Source organism: Branchiostoma lanceolatum, chromosome 18, assembly GCF_035083965.1.
Source record: "Branchiostoma lanceolatum isolate klBraLanc5 chromosome 18, klBraLanc5.hap2, whole genome shotgun sequence".
In the NCBI taxonomy this organism is placed as follows: Eukaryota; Metazoa; Chordata; class Leptocardii; order Amphioxiformes; family Branchiostomatidae; genus Branchiostoma; species Branchiostoma lanceolatum.
In genome coordinates, this window is record NC_089739.1 from 3,896,020 (window position 1) to 3,917,768 (window position 21,749).

The 21,749-nt window shown below is 39.0% G+C and overlaps 1 long non-coding RNA gene across 2 annotated transcripts in view; it reads left to right on the forward strand.

Annotated features, from left to right (window-relative positions):
- LOC136424507 (uncharacterized) overlaps positions 1-21,749 on the forward strand; it is a 43,844-nt gene that overhangs the window by 17,791 nt on the left and 4,304 nt on the right. For both annotated transcript variants that reach the window (XR_010753899.1, XR_010753900.1), the window contains one exon: positions 8,679-8,857. This is a non-coding gene — a long non-coding RNA (uncharacterized lncRNA). The remainder of the gene's footprint in view (positions 1-8,678; positions 8,858-21,749) is intronic.

Consider the following 21,749-nt stretch of genomic DNA (forward strand, 5'->3'; position numbering starts at 1 on the left):
AACTAGGTGTTAAAGTTTGTATTTTATGGCTGTTCTCCTTTTATTTCATATGGACCATTCAAATCTATAACATTCATTATTTTATTTGATTAAAGGACCATTTTCAAAGCTTTGACGTTCTTGTTTATTTCTTATGCACCATTAATTTTCAAATCTTTGACATTGATGTTTTATTTGATAAGTTTTGACGTTCTTGTTTATATTTTATGTACCAATCATCTTCAAATCTTTGACTTTGATGTTTTATTTGATAACAAACTTTGACGTTCTTGTTTATTTTTCATGGTCCATTCATTTTCAAATCTCTGACATTCATGTTTTATTTGATAAGAAGCTTTGACAGTCATATTTATTTTTCATGGACCATTCATTTTCAAAGCTTCAACATTCATTATTTATATCCTACATATTGTCTATTTCAAAGCTTTAATCTTGTTAGGCCACACCAATTTTAGTTGTTGGTTCTCGGATTTTTCAGGAAAAAATTGGAGCGATGGCTGAAAAAAATTTGCAAATAGTCTGGGGTGAAGATGAGGGTTTACATAACATAAAGTATAAGAGGATTATTCAAGTTTCAGCTTTATATGGCTCATTTTATGCAAAGTACCCCTTTCTTTGATCTATTCTAGTACTATAATTTCAGTAACAAAATTCCCTTTTGCCAAAAATTCCCCTTTGCCATGTAGTATAGGGATTGATATTGGGAAATAGTGTTGATAAATGAAAAATCGTAACTTAAAAAAGTCATAAAATGTGACCACACTTTTTAGGTATGTGCAGGCTTTTATGATCTATTCTGGTGGCTATTGAGTTTTACAACTGAAAAAATAGTAAAATCGTGAGTAAACATTTGTGAATGGCTGTAATCTTCTTATGTGCAAAATTCTAATTGATGAGATCGTAGACTCAATGCCTCATACCTGTAACCCTATAGGTTAAGGGTCTCAGAAATTGAATGTAAGATCATCAGAGGCTGTGCCAAATCTGGGATCTCCCTTTTATGGTAGATTGCACGCGTGGCTTACGAGAAGCTCAGCAAACTAAGAATAGCATCAAACCGTGTCTGTCGTGACACAATTATCTTCTGCATGAAGCGAGAGGTGCTGATACTGTACCACAGAAAGGTCGGGAATATCAAATTCTGTGTCAAAAGTGTGACCAGTATCTTTGAAGTTAAAGCAAGCTTCAAAAACTTCTTAAAGTTTGGTTCTTGCTGTCTTCAATTTGGTAGATGGTCCACAGCTTTAAGGCCATGTTTATTCTATTATATGGATGACATCCTCTGGGAACCGCAAAACTGATGCAAGCATACAAATAAATAAAAAGTTTAGCAATGAAAAAAAACTTGCCTTCATTATAAAATCTAGTACCTGGTCGGGAAGGATGAACAAACTAAACACACAGAGTAATAAGTACCGAATAGCTGTTCCTATGGTGTTGTCTTACCATGGGAACCTTCCCATCTTGTTTTACATTTCAATACCTCTTATGCATGACTGTGTGATTTGACATGTAAAACCGTTTTTTTCTAGCTATTGTATATAAGTACTGGTTAGTTCTGCTAGTTCATTTTAGTTACGATGAAGAAGAGTGATGGATGTCACTCGAAACGTCCGGAAATAAATCTCTGAATTCTTATCCAGTTGCATAGTCTGAATTCTCTTTATATATTGTTTATCTGGATGTCTAACCTTCACAAACGTATACCAAATAATAGACTCTTCATTTTCCTTCTTTCACATCTTTTCCTTTCACTCTGGAGTTGACTTCGGCATTCTACGACTTTTTCCAAAATACTTTTTTTTTAATGTACAGTATACAACAAAATGTATATTTGCTCATTTTGCAGCTGCTTTGTACAATTTACAGTGTGGTCAAAAACCTCTGGGGGGGAAACACACAAAGATCGATGTGCGCACGGATGTCATCTATATAATCAAATCAACATGGCCTAAGTAAGGACATGCAGAGGCACCTTTCAGTCCAACATACATCCTTTTGGAGAACATAACAAACTAAATTCTGACCCTAATACTGGGTTGACGAAGAGGCAGAGAGTTTGTCTCGAAAGCTCCCCAGAGCAATATTTTTTATGTTGTGTGTAAGGCTTAAATGTTTGTCAAAACTACATTCTGCATTTTATGCATTTCTCTGCAGTTCTTGTGAAAATAGATTAATACACTTTCTGCCTTGTCTATAAACTAGCTCTAGCTATATAGGCTTCCAAATTTTGCATATTTTTCCGAGTTTTAGATGTTTGAACCCCTTTTTTGAGACAGTCTATCTTTGCCCAGAATGAAAGACGTGAAACGTTTAACTTCCATTTGCATAAATCCACCAGGTAAAGTAAATCAGCCAATTTGAAAAACAGTTGATTTGAGAGAGCTCTACTGCAGTACCCCCCAGGTATGCACAGTTTAGATATACAGGAGTGCATTATACTGGGGGACGTTGGGTTGGAGATCTGTTTGGACGTATCTTTTTAGGGTGGTGGAATTATGTTAATAGATGTTTATGGCACCATCTCCATGCATCGTGATCCACGTTAACTATAATGGGGACATTTCCACTCGGGGGTCTTCAAAGTGTTCCATTTACTCGGTGTATTTTTGGAAAGTGCTACACAGGAAAGCCCCAGGGAGTCCATCAACACAGCTAATGTTCCACCCTGGTCCCAGATAAGATGGAACGAAAATGAAACGCCTCAGAAAAAGATTTCACTGTCTCAGCAGTTACGGAATTTGAAAGGTTTTGGATAGTGTGTTTTGAGTCAGATTTTATTATAGAATTCTTGTTTTGAATCATCGAAATGTATGGAGGTTTCAGTGTATGCAATACATTGTTCCGTTTAGACCTAGATTTTAGCAACAATTCTAGCCCTCTAGTATTAAACTTAGCTTTTAAAAGGTTTAGGATTGTGTGTTTTGAGTCAGATTCTACAGAATTATTGTTTTGAATCATTGAAATGTATGGAGGTTTCAGTGTATGCAATACATTGTTCCTTTTAGACTTAGATTCTACTAACAATTCTAGCTCTCTAGTATCAAACTTAGCTTTTGAAAGGTTTGGGATAGTGTGTTTTGAGTCAGATTCTATAGAATTCTCGTTTTGAATCATTGAAATGTATGTAGGTTTCGGTGTATGCAATACATTGTTCCGTTTAGACCTAAATTCTAGCAACAATTCTAGCTCTCTAGTATTGAACTTAGCTTTTGAAAAGTTTAGGATTGTGTGTTTTGAGTCAGATTCTACAGAATTATTGTTTTGAATCATTGAAATGTATGGAGGTTTCAGTGCATGCAATACAATGTTTCTTTTAGACTTAGATTCTAACAACAATTCTAGCTCTCTAATATTGAACTTAGCTTTTGAAAGGTTTGGGATTGTGTGTTTTGAGTCAGATTCTACAGAATTATTGTTTGAATCATTGAAATGTATGGAGGTTTCAGTGTATGCAAAACATTGTTCCTTTTAGACCTAGATTCTAGCAACAGTTCTAGCTCTCTAGCTGTAATGTACTCTCTATGGTAAGTGTCCTATCCCTGCAAGTCAATTTTAAAGAATGCAAATCTTACCCTCTTGATGCCATTAAGTTATGATCTTACTACTATTTCAAAATAACCGAATACACTGTAAATGCATCTAAGTTTGCGGTGGTTTAATGTTCGTAGTTATCGTGGTAACCTGTTCACCATGAACTTACAACCACCTCAAAAATGCCCGTACCGCCTTCTTTCAGCCACAGACTTTCAACCGCCACAAACCCTCCAGTTTCTCCCTACCGTGAAATTAAATCACTGCAAACAAACAAAAGTGAATAGTTTTATTCCATACTTATGTCTTGTTCTATGTTTACTGTTGTTGCCATACTTTGTACCTGCTACAATAGTCGCGCAACAAAGTTCTTAATAACTGTATTTACAGTATTCTACAAGAAAGGTGTGAAGTGTTTTGCTGTATGGTTCCAGTCTCGCATCATTCAGCACCAAGGAGAGGATATGTGACCTTTTTTGACAACACATGCCTCATTATCTAATTTCTAGGCCAGGGCCTTTGGAAAGTTCACTATATATCCTCTCTTACAAGTCTCTCGCTGTTTTCTGTATTCTTTCATCAGGTATAAGTGTGGCGTAACAGCAGGTTATTTTTGACCCAGTGGGCCTGGGTACGAATCCTGTCACGCAATGATCGTGTGCCCTTTGGAAAGGCATGACTTTCTTCTGTCCATCAAAGTGTAAAAGTGGGTGTCTGATTCAATTGGGGAGGTAAAAGGTGGTGGAATGAGAGGGATGGGCTCTGGCTTCCAATACCGTGCCCTGGACAGTGGATAACAACCCACTGTCCCTACGGCCTCAAAAAGGCTGAGGGACTGCCTTTAACTTTTATAGAAATAGTTCAACCTTTAGTCCAACAGAGGAGAAACTGCACAAAAATAATTTGAGAAGGGCAAATCTTGACACTTGGGAGTGTTAAGACTGAGAATGTAGCCAGTTTAAAACCTGGTACCACAGCTAGTCCGCAAAAGAACGTTCTTAGCGAGTAGTGGTTCAAAGCTCCAAAGCGGCTGCCATCTTCACTGTGACATTATTGCAGGTATAATGAGCATTTAATCTAATTTCCTGGCATCAAGAATCAAGAGCTGGAAGTATGATGTCTGGCTTGTTGCCATCAGAATACCATGAGAAGGCTCTTCATTTCGTACAAATGGTTATGTACATTGAATAATGCTATCCTTGCTATCTATACATATAATTTCATGATGATTTAATTTTGCAGTAGGGAGAAAATGGAGTATTCAAGGTGGTTTTTAATTCGTGGTTGAAATGGCAGAAGAAAGCACACGTCAAGCATTTTCGCAGCAGTTTTAAGTTTGCAATTACTGTGAAAATTCAAAACCTAAAAGAACCGTGAACTTAAATGTATTTTGAGTACCATAACAAGAAAACTGTTGCATTTTGGTGTCAAAAACACTTTAGAGCCTTTTGTATCCACGACCTTCTGAATTCTGAATGCAAGGTAAACACTCTACCCCTCAGGTCATTGGTATGCTATAGGTATAAGAGGCGTCGTGTGGCGTAACGGCAGGGTGTTTGGCCAAGAGGTCCTGGGTTTGAATAGTGTTTTATTTGGTTATAAATTTCAACATTTTGTGCGGGAAGATGCCAGACTCCCAACCTTTATCATGGCTTTGGCACTCCGCAAGTGACTTGCGCTAAGCAAAGTTGGCCTTCTGTACCTGTCCCCAACACTGTGAAAAGATCCTGGTGAGAACACTGTAGTATATGTTGTGCAGACCAGGTCGTTGCACTGGTCAGCACAGTCAGCATACTGATGATGTATTGAACGTCAGTCTCTGTAGCCAATTAATTCTAATCAACGTCACTGTCGACCTTGGCAACTGAGGTTACCACGGCTCGTTATGTCTGTTCATCATCCACAGGCAGCGTGGCTATTTAATGGGTACGAACCATCGTAAACAAAGAGGCTTTATCTACAGGCTGAGGGGTTTTTGTAATAAACTATACTATAGTCTGATGATGTGCTGTAAGAGTAGTATGAATGACTTGTGCACCATCACAAGTTTGATACTGTAAATTTACTTGCTTTTGCAATGATTTTATTTTGCTATGATGATATTATTTCAATGTATTTTATGATACTATTTTCAACACTTGGTGCTTGAGTTTTACCTCCTTCTCAGTAATATTTTTATTTTCTGAAATTCCTAATAAAATACTTCCCTTTAGGAAAGACAATGTAGATGTTGAAACCCTCCCCGACATTGAAAATTTGCTCCTTGATATTTATTCATTCATAGCCACGGCAAGGTGTTCATTTTCCCATGACCTGAAGTTACCTTGCATGGTGAAACAAGGAACAGTCCATTTCATAAAAGGGTGGTGTCTTTAGCTTGGTATTGTTGCAGACTGAATCAAATGGCAGACAGACAATATATGCAATACTATATTGTAAATTGTTGAGTCAAAAAGGTAATATAAGTACTTAATTGCAGACAACTTAAGTTTGATTTTGATTTTGAGTACCTAATTTTATGCTCAAAGAAATCGATACACACTCCTGCAAGATTTTGTGTCATTTCCTTACATGTGTATATCATCACAGTTTGAATACAACATGTACAAGTCATGTATTCTTGTGTGAGTGGACCAATTCTTTCATCCATGGTGTTAAAGGTTAGATTACGATCTGCTTTGTAAATGATATTCATATCAGTATTGAAAATTAATCAATGATACATATGATATATATTGTTTTGATATACCTTGCAATGTATCTAGATGAGGTAATTTATTCTTAATGATGTATACAAATTGTATTTAGTACCATCTGGTAAATCTAAGGTACATGTATACTAGCAATTTAATTGGTTCAAAGCCTGAGATATTGCAATGATAAACAAATGGAACCATGGCCATTTTATTTTCTTTAATTCATACTCTTGAATGCCATATGTTTGCCTGACTGTAAGACTGTTTTGCTACATTAGGTGCAATTTTTATCATTCATCATGTATAACAAAAAAAAATATTATAAAGTGTGTCTAGTATGTCTTTACATATACAGAAAGATTTAAATTTTTGATTGTGTATTGGTGACAGCCCTATGCTCTGGCACCCCTACATGTATATTCCAATGCCCCTTTGTTCTGACACCACTTCGTGCAGGTTAAGGTTGCCGGAACATATATGGGTGTAACTCTGTGTATGATCAATTTTCATCTTCATTTTTTAGATAAATCCTGGACATCCTTTGCAGAAAAAATTAGAGATTTATTGAGTTTGACAATTTTGGCTAACTCAGAGTTTGAATTGGACCAAGGACACTATATAATGTCCTTGATTGAACTAAACGAAATGGAAGAAAACATTCAGTCAGCAATTTGCATAAAGGAATAACAACAGGTGTATGTGACATACTGGGTAGCCTAAGTATATCAAAGCAATGACATTATATGGTGTCCTTGATCGAAGTACAAGTCTTAGACATCAAGAGTCATTTAAGGTGATCGATATGATGAGCCAATCTTTTTTCTTGCTTCTACATACATGTGAAGTTTTTGCTCAAAAATGAATAAGGACAAAAACAACATAAAATTTTCTTAGAACACTGTTGGTAAAGCCATTGTTACCAGCTCTCATATTTTAGATGACAGTTTGTCAGTTTTGAGATTGTCTCTAAACACATACTTTCTTGGTTCTTATTTATCAAAGAATTGAAATGTTTGAATCGAATTTTGGGGTTAATTGATGACGAACTGTAACCAAAGTAGAAAAAGATGAAGTGGTGATTCCAAGATCCAAGAAATTGAATTCACATTGCCTTACAATCCTACATGTATAGCCATGTACAAATTTGGTCATAGAACTGTACGCACTAATCTTCCCTCACGTAGTAAAGTATTCAAATTGCTGTCAGTGTGTTAATAATTATTATAATCTAACACGCGGGATATTAAACTTGTAATTCAAAGGATATCATTTTTCCTGCCCTAATGGATCAGTCTTTAAGGGTACACAGTATACGATAGTCATGCTTGACAGAGAGAGGATATTAATATAAAGTTTTGCATAGGTTGCGTTTCCACAGTATAACCTCTATGAAATCCGATGTAATTTGTTTCATGTCATACTCCAGTGAACTGTAGATCCTGTGCCGAGAATAGAACATTCTGGAGAGAGGTGTCAACAGCCAGCATGCATCGGTACTGATGTACGCATATGATAGCTTACAAAAATCCATATCACTACTAAAATCAACAAACCCACTTACGATACAAAACTTGGGTCTCTTCATTTTCCACTGCCTTCAAAAAAGAAGTCAAACCCAACCATAGTCAACCTTAAGTTAACTTAGAACTTTCACAGTAGACAAGATAACCATTTTCGATTCCCATGTATTTCCATGTACTTGTTTGTCTGCAATTAGCCTTCGGGCATGAACTTGCAATAAAGTTATAATTATAATTATGATTGATACCTGGGGTGGGATAACGTTCAATACAGGTGTTCTGGCCTCCGGGCCCCCCAGCCTGCGGTCAGGATGGAATCTTGATCCTAAGAGCGGCCCCAGCTCGGACGTGTTGTAAGGGATTGCATTCGTCATTTATTGCAGATAACCTATGAACTGTCGTGATGGGGTCGTGTGGCGCAACAGCAGAGCGTTCGGCTCTGAACCAAGTGGTCCCAAGTTCGAAGCCTACCATGTCACCGATCTTGTCCCCTTGCGGGGATGGGAAAGGCACTTAACACCTTCCTCACTTCACTCAGGTGAACCTAGCCTATATGTAGGTTAGGGACATCCCTTGGATAGGATGTTAAATGGATGTCCCTTGTTTGGGGTCAGAGCCATACTCCACGCACGTTTAAGAACCCACCACATCTTTCAAAAAAGAGTACAGGCATGCTCTGATGTGCGATGGTCCAAAACCTTACAGTTAGAGACCCAATACATGTCTGCTCAGAAATTGCAGATTCTTCGGCAGATGGACATTACGGAAGAGAAGAATATATGGCAGAGGTGGCCAACATTGGCCCCAATTCTCCAAGTATCCTATTACACCACTTCTACCTTACACCCTGACTGCCACTTACTTTTGTGCTACTATGTTATGTTTTCCCGGATGTGTCTGATGTTTTTGTTTATTTGTTCATTTGCAGATAATCTATGACCAATAGTCGTGAGATGGCAGAGGTGGCCCACGAGGCAGGGGGAGATTTTTTAGCGTGCGGTCGGAAAGGGAGGAGAAACGCACTGCCCGACATCACCGAGGTGATGGCCAAGGAGAAATGTACCGTCACAGAAGCCAAACTGAGGTTAGAAGAGCTCAGGATATCAGGTGTGTAGTCCTGTTTCATTCCAACAGTCCTAGGATAACAGCATGAATTTTTCACCATCATCATCATGCAGGCTTTTAGCTATTCAGAGGTTTCGGTCGAGTGGGGTAGTACAAATGTAGTGGCAGGGTCTTTTTACGTCTGCCTCCCGTAACCTCTGCAAGATAACGGAACGCATCACGCAAGCCTTTTAAATCTAATCACTTTGACACATAAAGGTCATTTTGTAAGTAGGTGCTAAGTCTACCAAGGGAGTCTCAGTGTTTCTGTCCTCGCGGCACGGGTGTTTCCGGTCTGCCGGCCCAGGAACGCAGTGACCCACTGTATACGTTTGGGAAAATGAAATGCTCGTATAGAACTACTCTAAATTGTTCAGTGTAACAGAATAACGCTTACTAGGAGTTCGTATAAAATCATGTGCAAAAACACCAGCTCTAGCGAGACGATATAGAGCGTCAGAATTTGGACTTGCAAGTCTGTTTTCTATTCTTTTATCCTCCCCAAAGCTGCCACAATAATTCTAAGACTCTAATGTACCTAAGATTTTTAACTGTTGATGGTTATATAACTGTTAACAGTCGATGTAACTAATTTATTTCGCTAGTTTATAAAAAAACGCTGAAAAAATGACAAAGGCTTTGAAATATCCGGCTACTCGTGCAAAAATATATTACTATAATACAAAGTTGAAACCAGGAAATTGTCTACCGTACAATACATTCTTCTGATTCTTTCCTCGTATGCCATTGTGGAGTCTTTAGAACCACAACAACAGCCACAGTCTTTGTCAAAAATACTGCTGCTAGCTGACGGCCAATCGGGTGGCCATTTTCCGCTAGCGCTGACTGTGCACATGTGCCTTGATAGAGCGAGAATAGGAATCTGACGGATATATATACCAGGCTTATGGCTCCTAGCTGCAACTTCTATATGCTATGTGCCCCCATATGAACATATTCTGTATTCCACAGACGTCCCACATGGTTAGAACAGACAGCTTATCATGGATTGTTTGCCAAAACCGATGACTGTTAAACCCTTCAGCTGTGCTGAGCTCATAATTACTTCTCCCTACTGTATCATTATCTCTACCATACAACCGTGTCTTTATGGCCTCTGCACAGTAGTGCAATCAGACAATTTAGCTCTAGGGGGTGTTCATCATCAAGGGGGGTAGCCAATGTCACAAACACTGAAAAACAGACTGATACTGTAAATGCAGAAATGTTTGCGGTGGTTTTATGTTTGCTGTTTTCCCAGTGAACTCTTAACAGCAAACTTAAAACCACAACAAAAAAGCTGTTCCTTTATGTGACTGTAGCGCTAGCTACTATTGTTTTAAACGCAAACTCAAAACCACCACGAACACTCCATTTTCTCCCTACGGTGTAATTAGATCCATGAGTGAGAGCATCTACAGTATCTGGGGGTTGGCATGGTTCACAGGAAATTGAAGAATATCTGGCGACCTTCTGAAATGCTATTTGCAGCAATTTGAGTGGCAACCAGACTGTCATGTCTGATTAACGACTAGTTCTAACACCTCTGACCTCTACTTCCTGCCACTCCATCAAGTCTGACCTTGAGGCAAACCATACTTCTAATCCTCGAAGTATCCTTATACACCACTTTTGCCTTGCAGTACTCTGCAATATTCCTTTAACTGCACAAACAAACATACAAACTGATTACAATACCTTTCTTTTCACGAAATATACACTAAAAACAATGGAAATACACACCATAATGTATAAGTTGTCCTTATTTTTTTAAAATTTATTGTATGCACTGAGACACTGTCGAGGGTATCCACACAGCCAAAGAAATGATTTGGGAAATTGCCCAAACACCCACCTAGCGTGAATGCCAGCTGCATGATGGAATGTTCCCTCGGATGGATGTGGACCGTTAAAAATTTATTTTTGGTGACAGATTCTTCATGCCGCTGACACTAATACACAACTATTCTTCCAGTGCAACGTGTGGGTAACGTTTGGTCTGGGATGGCTTCCAAAGTAAAGGACTTGGGTGACATAACTGAATGCAATTGTCCTTGCCATGCATAAACGCTCACTGAATAAAAATACTATTTTGCACAACCAAGACATTCGTGATTTTTTCAACCTGCATTCCGGTGACTATCTATCACCATTCACAGGGAGATTCAGACTGGTTCACTTTGCACTGCAACACAGGTGTTGCTGCTTATAAATGCATTTCCACAAGATGGCCTCCGAAACTTCGGTTGAATAAATCACTTGGTTGTGTTAAAAGAGTGTTTTTAATAGGCGACTTACCAACCTGATGAAACTATTCACAGATAGACTATCACTATTTATTTCCTTGGCTCTCAGACATGTTAAGTTTAACCTTCTATGGTAGCCGTTTTTATGTTGGTTATGAAGTTAGGCAGCATGGAGAAGGTTATAGTACTCCAAAGGCCTGGCACCAATTGACTGTCAGGTTTCCAAAAGTTAATTTTTAACCAAAAAAAAAGGACATGAAAACAAGGCCTGAGGGCCTGGCATATGCCTACATGTAGGTTCACTCAGTTATATAGTTTGAAACAGTCACGGTTTTTGAGGTGAACTCTTTACCAGGAACTAAAAACACTGCGAAAAGCAGCTCCAATTTGTCTGACTGTAGTACTACTAATACTATTCAACCACAAACTCAAAACCACCGCAAACGCTCCATTTTCTCCCAACCGCGAAATTGAATCCCCGCAAATATTTCTGCATTTACGGTACTCCCTTTTATCGATCCGAGAGACCCGAACCTATTTTCTTCCCCGTCCGTGTCAGAACAAAAGCACACTTTTAAATGAGAGATCTAATTTTACCCCATCCAGCCTTTCTGTTATCCCACTTGTCTTCCCCTGTGATCAATATAGCCTTTTCTAGCACCAGACCTGAGTGGAATAGCAAACGTGCAGTTTGAGACATTGATAAAAATCTCCAGGAAGCAAGTGGGCCTTTTCAAAGGGGAGAAGCTTTACTGAATGGCCGCTAACATTCAATTTTCTCTCTTTGGATTAGAAAGAGAGTATATCACGTTCTGTTAAGTGTCTATGGGGTAACAGAATGAAGGATAAGGAGTACTTGATGTTTTGTATGCCCACTCGGTTGGAATGCCCTTGGTTGCGATTGTCGCGTTAGTCAATGCCAAAACTGTTGTACCATGTGCTGTAAGTTGGTATTACCGTGAGCGAACAGTATTGTACAACTGTCAATGCATTTAAGTTTGCGGTGGTTATATGTTCGCAGTTTTTGTGGTGACCTCATCACCGCATACATAAAACCACCACAAAAATGCTTGTCCTTCCATTTACCCCATTGTTTCAACTGAAAACTTAAAACAACAGCAAACACTCCATTTTCTTCCTACCAATAAATTGAATCACCGCAAACTTACGGGTATTTACAGGACGTGTCTTGGTAATGCAATACAACAAGGGCACAGGGTAAAAATGTGATATCATTACTGTATATTCACACTAAAATCATTTCATTATGCCATAACAAAAATCGTTTTGAGAATTTGGTTCTCTCATTTCCCCCCCCCCCTTACATTAGACGATGATCGTCGCTTAGCAAAATTGGATTTATGTAACCCTCAACTTAGCCTTTCAACTTGACCTTCAAAAGAAACATCTAACCTTCTGTAATACGAGTCATTACTATGCTGAAAGAGCAGTATACCACTATAATATGCAAAGTCATCCGGTTGCTCTTTTGACCTACCTTGGCAGTCAAGACCTCTTCCATTAAATCACATGGACCAGGCACTCTTAGGTGAACTAAGCAAGTTAGAATAGAGAAAATATGATCATTAGGTCATAGCTAGGCCATATATGCACTCTTACGGCTTGTTACATAATGTAGATTTATTGATATGCAACAAGACTGTAGTAGGTACATAGGTTCTTACTAGTTAGCGGCCTTGACATGTTCAACCGGTTTGCCCAAGTTCATTGTAGTGATGCTGTAGAAGAGTGATGGATGTCACTCGAAAGGTCCGGAAATAAATCTCCGAATTTTATCAAGTTGTACATGTAGAGTTTGATCATGAATTGTCTTTATATGACTGTAGTAGTTTCAGATTATGAAGAGTTGTGGGAATATGGGTGGGTTAAGAATATTAATGTCTGACTTTTTGTCTTAAGTATTGAAATTGATCTTTTTATTTGAATTTAAAGGTAGTCCAACTGCCCCTACAGGAACAACAAGGATATGGGACTATGTGTACCTTTTCATACCCTTGTCACTGATGTTATTTTTGCTTTGAGATATGATGCAGTATCACAGTACATTTCACTTCCTTTCGGCAGAAAGGGAAATGGTCTCATTTTTAAAATTTGGCATCTGTCCCTAGTGCTGAAAGTGAGGTAGCTTTTGAGTAGCTCAGCTTTTTAGTACAGTAATTGTAAATTCACATTGTAGATTTTATTTCATGATGGGAGGGAAAAAGAGAGGTCTTGCAGTGTTTTCAATTTGTAGTTGAAACAGGATATTTGGAGTTTCTTTTTACACAACCAGGTAATCTCACCTGCTGACGTTTCGGTGTCTGTCAGACACCTTCTTCAGAGCTTCTGACTGAAGTACTGCTTCTCACCGCTCAAGCAATACTCCAGTCAGAAGCTCTGGAAGGTGTCTGACAGACACCGAAACATCAGCAGGTGAGATTACCTGGTTGTGTAAAAAGAAACTCCAAATATCCCATGTTCTACCAACCTGATGAAATTATTTTTGGAAATGTGGTTGAAACAGTTATGTAGTACAGTTGCTGCAGTAATACATGTTAATGCATTGAGTGTTTGCTGTGGTTTTAAGTTCACGTTGGAGACAATAGTAGACAAGGGCGTAGGAGGGCAAAAATTGTTTGCGGTGGTTTTAAGTTTGCAGCAAAGAGCTTACCGCGAAAACTGCAGACATAAAACTGCCGCAAACATTTCTGCATTTACAGTATGTTGAAAACGTGTATTCGCAATGTCATGAATTTGCAGTGGAGAGGCCACTGCTAAAAACACAAAATAAAACCACCACAGAAGTTTTAAGATTTACAGTAGTCATCCCTTTGTTTGCTTTATCCAACTAGCAATGATAAACTCTAACCCTGTAATTTCTAATTGACCTGCTTTTTGTCATAAGGCATCTGTCTCTGGTGCTGAGAACAAGGTAGCTTTGAAATAGCTCGGCTTTGTAACGGTACCGGAAGGCATGCTTTTGTTTGCCATGGTTCGTCCAACTGGCAATTTGCCATTGGGTCTGATTCATCAAAGGAGGAAAGGAAAAAATAGGACTTTGAAACAGGATACCTTCGGCAGCTCTCAAGGGTCTTTTGATGAATGTGCCTAGTAGGAGGCAGCATCAGTAGGATTCAAAAAAGGAAATCTTTTTTTGTGTCTTTTCTTTTGAAGTCCTTGTTTAGAGAATAACAGATATAGCAAGCACAAAGGTGGGTTCATACTTCATAGATTGAATTAATTTCCTGGTTGATAAGAATCTCCTTTGCTGCTTTCAAACAGAGTCACAGGGTTTCTTTCACATACATGAGGTGTGATTTTCCTCAAACACAGGGCTTCCATTTAACGGCCTATCTGAGGGACGTCTCTAACTCAAACCTATGTGCTCCTTTTCCACTGAGGGGAGTAAGGAAATTTGTATAATATCAATGAGAGAAGTCAGGGGACCCAGGATTTGAACCCAGGACCTCTGGGCTCTGGGCCAAACACCCTGCCATTATGCCACCGCAACGCCCTTGCAGCTTCCCTTGGTACTGCAGCAGAACTTCTGGCTTTTATATCATTCTCTTGTTGTAGACAAACTATGGTCATAATTTTTTTCTACTTTAAAATGTCTCTAAGAACCAAGTAGATGAATTGTTGTGGCTTATTGCAGAGATTCCAAAAAGCCGTCCGGCAGCCCTCCCGATTGTTAAACTTAATTTAGCCTGGCAATTAAAGTTTTCCAGAGGGTTCTCCTGTCCATTAACAGCAGCCGTTCTGCTGACAGCTCCAATTATCCTGGGTAATATTTTATTCATAGATCAGCTAAGGTATCCCACTTTCCCTGAAGACCAGTCTTGCAGGCCTGGATACACTCCCAACAAAATATACCCGGATACATGCTGGCAGGGGGTATGTTCTGGCCTGTTACACTGGTATTATAGCAATGTATGCTTGGAGCAACAAGAACATGTGGGTTTTTTCCCATCTGGTATCTCCTGGGTAAGAATAACAGTTTTTGAAAAGATGTCATATTCTTATTATTTCTATCTATTATCATGTGACTGTGATGACATGCCAGGATATGATTTTATCATTATCTATTTCAGGAGAAATCTCAGCTACATTATATTATTAGTAATATTACAATGTATATATAATGAATTGAACATCCCGACAGCAGTTAGTTGTTTTGTATTATGATTTCTGTCGTCCGCCATTGGGTTGCAAAGAAGTTGTCATGACAATAGTTACAGTCCGTAAGTTCTTGAACGACCTCTAAAAAGTCCTTATATTCCATCAACAAGATAGACTCTGGCCCAGTGTTAACTGCGGCTGGGATCTTTGTGATAAAAGACTTTATCCACTTTCAAGAAAACAGCGATAAAATTACACACCCTTGCTCCAGGCTTTCTTTTCAGACCTAAGTGGTTCTCAAGGTGACACCAAGGTGACCAAGAACTATTGACCTGATTGGAACATTCTGCACTTTTGTAGTGTTCTTGTGCATTTTGACATGATCTTCTACAAAATCTATGACACGGAAAGGTATGATAAAAGCAGTATGCTTCACCTAAGTGCCAATAGAGGGCAACTGTTTACCAGTATGACATGAAAGCTTTGGACTACTGTAAATGCAGAAATGTTTGTGGGGTTTTAACGCAAAAAATGGAGTGTTGGCGGTGATTTTGGGTTCTTGTTTGAAACACTAGTAGCGCTACAGTCATACAATGGAATGGCTTTTTGCGGTGGTTTTAAGTTTGCAGTAAAGAGTTTTAAAAAACGCGAACACAAAACCACCGCGAACATTTTTGCATTTACAGTATATCAGTACAAAGATCTGTACTGCACCCACAGACATTCAAGAATTCCTGTGGGTTTGTCTATATCATGATAGCGGTTTCATCAAAGAAACAGCACAGAAATGAGGTCGTATAGTCTTCAGTAATTATGACTGCAACAAGAAATAGGAGGGAACATTTTGCGTGCAGAAAGAAAATTTCGTTTCATACAAAATGTTACAATAGATTTTCTTTAGAATCCTTAATATTACAAAATCTTAGTTTTCAGGAAAGCTTACTATGGCTAGATTTTTTTTATTGATAAAACGTAGCGAAAGGAAAAATATTACTTATATCAGGAATCTGACACTTATAATACTCTTAGTCAGTCTAGTACGGGCTAGGACATAGAACACAAAAATGCTGTTTGAAAAGTTTGAACAACAGTCTAAAATATGCAAGGTAACTGTTACTCAAACAACTTGATAGAGTTTATAAAAACGGTCAGATATCTCAGGTAGCATCCACTAGCTTTCGTCAGTGACACTGAGCAAGATCTGCATTCCACCTGACTTATAACCAAAAACAGCCCAAAATGTTCAAAAAATAGTTCAAATGTTCCAAAAGACAGTTCAGTTTTTAACCTTTAGCACACTGAAGTAGCTGTTTGGCACCCAATTCACTATTGGTTACAGAGTTAGGCAGCAGGGAGAAGGTTAAGAACATTTCAGCATCCATTTTCCAGGTTATGTTTGACCGTATTGGTGTCTTCATTTGTTTCCCCGTCTTTCCCAGTACGGCTCTGCAGACATGGCGCCATTACTGTTATAATTGAAGTCAATGCCTTAGAGAGACTGCGGTTCTCAAACTGCCAGAAAATGATGTATGCTTGACGCCACAGCGGTAGCTACATTGATGTGACAGTTCCTTGATCTTCCCACATGTGAAAGCTGCCCTATAGGACAACTCTACATCCATCAAACACTGAGACTGTCTCTTCTTATTTCCATGGTCTTTCATCTACATGTATACTGCATCAGTTGTAAGATTGGCGTTATTGTTAAGGCAGTTTGGATTTTTGTCAAGGCTGGAAATAGAATCTAATGATAATATCATCGTACTGTTCAGTAATATTTATCTACGTTTGCAGTTGCGGTAGAATGAAGGAAAAATTTAGAGGAGGTTTTCTATGTTTTTTTAATTCAGTCTAACTGGTCCGAACCTTTCAGCCTAGCGGTTATGACGCATAGCCTGTGGACTGGCAGGCCCGGGTTTGATCCCCGGAGCCGGGAGTTTGTTTCTACTTGCCTCTAGTGTTTCACTGGTTCCCACACCAACTCTGTGTGCCGCACAGGGATATCGAACGTGGAGATTCGAGGACGAATCTTAAAAAGAAAAGGGGGGAGTAGTATAACAGTGGGGTTCAAGTGCCACTAACTTAGTCCAGTCTAAATGGTCCGGACCCTTTAGCCTAGCAGTTATGGCAAGCGGCCTGTGGACTGGCGGGCCCGGGTTTGATCCCCGGGAGCCAGGAGACTGTTCTTCTCAGTCAGATACGCGTTTTCATCTCATCCCTGACTGTTGTCTTTCTCTACTTTTACTTCAAGATTTTCAAGAACCAAGGAAATAATTGGTTTGGCCTACATGATTATTCTATTACTGAACCCCAGAGGAATCCTTAGTTGTACCAAGATGCCGCCAGTTAAGTTGATTCTAGATCATAATCGTGTTACTTGCTACATTTTCACTCTTTTGGGGCTTTTATTTTAAAAAGAATTGATTGATAAACCCGACTTAAATCTTTGAAGTAGCTTTGCTGCCAGCATATTACATTATGCACTGTAAATGCAGAAATGTTTGCGGTGGTTTTATGTTCACAGTTTTTGCAGTAAGCTCTTTACAATTAACTTAAAACCGCAAACATTTCTGCCTGTGTTCATGTACTGCTGCTATTGTTACAAACGCGAAATAAATTAAAACTGCCGCGAACACTCCAAATCAAAACCATGCGAACTTAAATGCATTTACAGTAATATGCCAGTAAAAGTTGATTTTAGATCATAATCGTGTTACTTGCTACTTCTTCCCTCTTTTGGGGTTTTATTTTTAAAAGAATTGATTGATAGACCTGCGTTAAATCTTAGAACTTAATAGCACTGGGAACACTCCAAATTAAAACCACGCAAACTTAAACACATTTACAGTAATATGCCAGGGGGCAAAGCTACTTTTGAGACGTACACAGCGTACTACAGCATAATACATACCCTTGGATTATGTAAATGTGACATACAATCGGTTGAAAGATAACCCCCAGGCTTTAAAGTGAGAGCGTGTTATGCAGGATTTGAGGTTTGGGAAGGTTTCGTGAAGCCGGTAGGACTGGTGCTACATATTTACACAGACTGAGATGGCTTATCGCTTACTGCAGACGTGCTTAAAGATGTATAATGGAAATGGAAGTGTGAATTCTGCACAAACCAATTTCATCTTACTGAGAAGCTATTATAGCATGGAGCATAGTAATCAGAAGGGTACTGTAGGTGTGAAATAGATACATGCATGGCAGGGAGGCAAGGTGATTTAACTTGTGGTTAGGAAAGGAAAGTGATCGCGAACCAGTTTAGCTCAAATGAACTCAATGAACAGATGAGCTAATCTTCCACTGGTCGTGACAGAGAAGACAGACGCTATGTACAATATTTACAGGTTCATCGTACCGGGGAAATTCCCCTAGCTCTTTTCGACAAGCACATACACAGTGGACACACGGCTAAACATCCTGTCCTAAGGACTGCAACTCTTTCCAGTAGCGTGCATGTCGGGTGAGCGACACAGCCGGGATCGAATCCGAGGCTTCTAGTTCCAGAGGCAAGATCGCTAACCACTGGACTACGCACGTACGCTACTTATGTTGGGTTATGTTGTCTTTTGGTCACCAAAATACAATTAAGTATTACTTAGATAATAATATATTGAATAATTCATATCATACAAAAATGGAAATAGTAGACAAAGATGTAAATGTAGAAGGAAAAAATGTAATGCATATTTCATCTGTGAGTGAGTGAGTGAGTGAGTGAGTGAGTGAGTGAGTGAGTGAGTGAGTGAGTGAGTGAGTGAGTGAGTATTAGATTATGATCATGTTTTGTTCTTGATTTCTAATACAGAGTAGTTCAAATATTCTGACAACTTGTAAAAGTAACATGATCACAGGATTTTGCCCAGTGTCAGTCATTCCATCATCTGATGAAATGTAACCAATGACAGACAAAATAATGACCATTCCATCATCTTAGTAGACAGAACTGGCATGTTTGATGTGAAAAAGATAACATGTCAAATCCCTCGGATCAAACGTTAAATGGATTTTTAGGAGAGCCACACCTCGAGGATGTTATTAAGGACACCCCACTCTCGTCAAAAAGAGAAGGGGTTCTTCCCAGTGTGAGTGGATCAAAACTATTTCAATCTAAATTGGGTACTAGGGAATTTCCCGAGCAGCCTTCATAACCCCTGCATGCTTCTATTGAGTCAGCAGGGAGAAGGTTAAACTCAAGTTGAATTTTGTGGCGTCGGTGTGGCGCAACGGTTAGAGCGTTGGATGTTCCATGTTCACCATGCCCAGACACTGTTCCCTTGGGAAAGGCACTTTACACTACCACCCATCCTCTTCGGCTGGTCTGTCTTAAAGTGTGCCAAAAATCACTCTACGGATTTTGGTTGCCAATTTGCCAACATCTAGCACATTTGCTACCAAGAACCGTACAATTTTTTTTCAAAGTTGAATTTGATTTTGAAAAAAAATCCCATCAGGAGTTGTGCATTAGTTTTTCTGACAGAAAGAAATCTAGAACCCAGGGAAAATCCTTGAACGCTTGTATGCCTCTTTGTAATGAACAGAGATTGCTGGATCTTAAGTCCGCAGGGCGTAAGGATTTACCGGGCACGTTGCAGAAGGTGCGCTGGATTATGGGGGATTTGAGTTGACGTGCACGGCTTTGACCATGGCAATTTGGTTTGACTTTATTGGAATTCCAACAGCACAAACTATAATTAACATGGAGATGCCAGGAACCAATTGCTGGTGTTGGGCACTACACATTCCAAAACATATTCAATACTGATATCAATATTGATTTGACTTGATATTATGATGGTATTGTACACTACACATTACCAAACATATTCAATACTGATCTTACTTTGACTTATAGCTCTTTGATTTAGATAGTCAAGAGTAATGCTGATTTGGAAAATCAATATGACAACAGGGTCAGCAACTAGTTAAAAGTGCCAGGAAGTTTAACATCAACACTGAGTCTCATGGCCATGCTTGTTATTCCTTCAGGTATCCCGATACACCACTTTTTTTTTCATTGCATTTCACAAAATGAAACAACACATATAATAGAAAACAAGAGAAAACAAAGTACAGGAATGGAACATAAGCCACGGATCCAAAACAATAAGTAAAGGTGGAAACAGAAATGAGCTACTGTGTACTAGATATAAGTAATTTCCATAGAAATAAAGATAACAGTATCATTGGCAAATGATTATAAAAAAATCAATATCAACCAAAGATTACAGAACACACACATTTAAAAAACAGTGTTCTCAAGGCCTTCTTAAGGATGTTTTGAGCACCCGGATACAGGGCTCGAAATGCTGGGTGCATGTGCACCTGCGTGCAGCCAAATTTGGAGCTGCGCACCTAATTTTTGACTGTGGGTGCACTGGTGCACCTAGATATTTTTGTATGCTATAGGGTAAAGGTACTACTAGCATGCAGAATATTCTTGATATGTAAGTATCAGAAAAAAACTATAACCTTTTGTTGTACTTAAGTTGATGTACTACTAAATGAAATTAGCTTTAGAATTATAGATTGAGGTTCTCAAGAGCGTTAAACTTAGACATGTTTTGCTGACATTCAACTTTATTTTATGTGGGGCACCCAAAATTCATTCTGTGCACCTGATTTGTTTGGTCGGGTGCACCAGTGCACCTATTTCCAAAAATGAATTTCGAGTCCTGCGGATATCTAAAATGCATTTGCCTTACATTGAATACTGATGCTGCATTTATTTTGTTTATTGGATCTCTATAGGTTAACTGTCAGAAATAGAACAATCAGGCACATGCTAGTAAATAGAAATTGAATGAATCGGCATGTGCTTTTGGCATGTATCCTGTCCTTGGTGCTGAACGCTACGTGACTGGAAACATAGTTGCGGTGAAGGTAAAACAGTTGTCCTCAACTGAGGTGAAGCATGATGCTTTTTCAAATAGGTAGTGGTACTGCAATGCGGCTTCGCCTGCCATTAGCGCACCAGGCCACCCCTACTCTTCTCGATATGTGTGTTTGGTTCTTTTACATGCAGAAGTTTGACTCTTGAGGCTTACACCTGAAGCTACCTCATACATGGGGCCGCCGGCTTTACATCACCAACCAAAATGACAAGTGTAATCCCTCACAACATGTCCCAGCTGGGGCCAACTCTGGGATCAAACCTCTGCCCATGGATCCATGGAATTTGATCCTCATGGCTAAGCAACAATGTTACCATGGAGACAAGGTTACCAAGGGCGCCATGGAGACATATCATTTGAAAATTATTGTATATTGTGGTCAGAAATAAAGATCATCCGAGTTTTTAAGAACCAACAACATGGTACAAAAGCGCCCTCTATCTGATCCTGACAAAAGTGCAGGTTTGTGACTTGCAGGACAAAGTCTCATGTTGCATTGTAAAGATGTTGATGGCTTTTTGATATAGAACAAAATGTTTACTATATTAATCACCAATTTAGATGAGCTTTCATGCTAAATTAATGGTCTTGATGTTTAGTACTGCTCAATCACTTGCCATACATGGTACC